This window comes from Triticum dicoccoides, chromosome 3B (genome assembly GCF_002162155.2).
Source record: "Triticum dicoccoides isolate Atlit2015 ecotype Zavitan chromosome 3B, WEW_v2.0, whole genome shotgun sequence".
In the NCBI taxonomy this organism is placed as follows: domain Eukaryota; kingdom Viridiplantae; phylum Streptophyta; class Magnoliopsida; order Poales; family Poaceae; genus Triticum; species Triticum dicoccoides.
The window spans coordinates 53,056,876-53,058,508 of NC_041385.1; positions in this window are offsets into that span (position 1 = coordinate 53,056,876).

The window sequence follows — 1,633 nt, forward strand, 5'->3', positions numbered from 1 at the left end:
GGCAGAGTCAGGGCGGAGGAAGAAAGACGTGGGGTGGGGTGGCGGCTGGAGGGGGGACACTTGCAGGAGCCAAATCCCACCCCTCACAGCCAGGCGAGGGAGCTGGGCCCTAGACTGGCTGGCACCCACCGAGGGCCGCCGCGGCCCGTCAATCACAGGCCCACATGAGGGATCTGCCGCCGAGAGCAACGCGGAGGGGAGGCCCAACGGCCGGCCTGGACCAGGCTGGGGGCGGCCCAGCCCAGTTGGGCACACCTCGCGGCCGGCTAGGGTTTCCCCTGCAGCCGCCGCCGACGACGGTGCGATGACCGACCGGCGAAGGGCGCTCCAGGGCCGCAGGCAACTCGGGTCGGGGGAGAAGCGAAGACGAGAGGAGCCGAAGGTTGCGATGAATGGGCGGAAGGGAGAGCGGCGGGAGATCACCGGAGGGCCGCAGTGCCATGTCGGCGGGGACGCGGACGAACCGGCCAGAACGAGAGCTGCCTGGGGCCTCCACGACGAACTGGCGATGCGACCCTGGGAGCGCTCGCCTCCATCAGTCGTCTGTTGCATATGCATGTCTAATGTTTACGGAATGCCCGGTTGCAGTCTTGCGGAGACAAAGCACAAATGATGTTTTTTTCCAGTAGAAACTACTAGCACCTTTCACATTTCTAGACTGTTGAATTGAATTTGTGATGATTTGTGTGGATGTCACGCCACAGACACCATTGATGCGGCCCATTTGTTACCATAAATTTTGTGATTAAACAATTTTCCATGGGCGGTACTGGGCGCCGGCGCGCCGGCCGAAAGTTTCGGCCGATCGCACCACGAGCGTCTGATCTACATGTGCGCAGCCGTCAGATCTGTCCCCTAACGTTCCCTTCGCCAACCTCCTGCACAGGAAAAAAGAAGAGGAAAAAAGAGCGCCGCCCCCGCCCGGGCCGACAGCCCCGCCTATCTCCTCGTCTTCCCATTGCAGCACCGTCGCATGCGCCGCCGCGCTGCCGGCTTGCCGCATCTCGCCGCGCGCCATCGGGATTGCAGGGCAACCTAGGAAGATTCGAGATTCTGTCGTTTGCATCTCTTCATCCGCTTGTTCCAAGAACTGGCATCGTGGTTGCACCACCTCCCGCCGCTGCCGTCTCTACTCGCCGCCCGCCGCTGCCGTCTCTACTCGCCGCCGACGTCGGCTTCCACCACCGTATTTCAGCAAAAAAAGCCCACGGATAGGAAAGGGGATTTCTCTTGTGGTAGCAAAAACCAAAAACAGTTCCAGCAAAAAATTATCACAGTTCCAGCAAAAAAATGCACTGCCGCGGATGCGTGCAAACAAAAAATCTCGCCGGTTCCAGCTCTGCTTTGGCTGGTTGTAGAAAAATGATTCTTGGTTGCAGCAAAACACATGGCAGCCACCGTCTATCATCGCCCCAGCACCATTCCTATAGCCTATGCAGCAAAATCAAACGCTAGTTCCAGCAAAATCAAAAGTGCTTCCAGCCAATATTTTGATGTACCAAAAAATCCTGTCTATGCAGCAAAATCATTGTTGGTTCCAGCAAAAATCAGAAGTGCTTCAAGCCAAAAAATTTAATGTAGCAAAAAATCCTGCCTATGCAGCAAAATCAAAAAGTACTTCCAGCAAAAAATT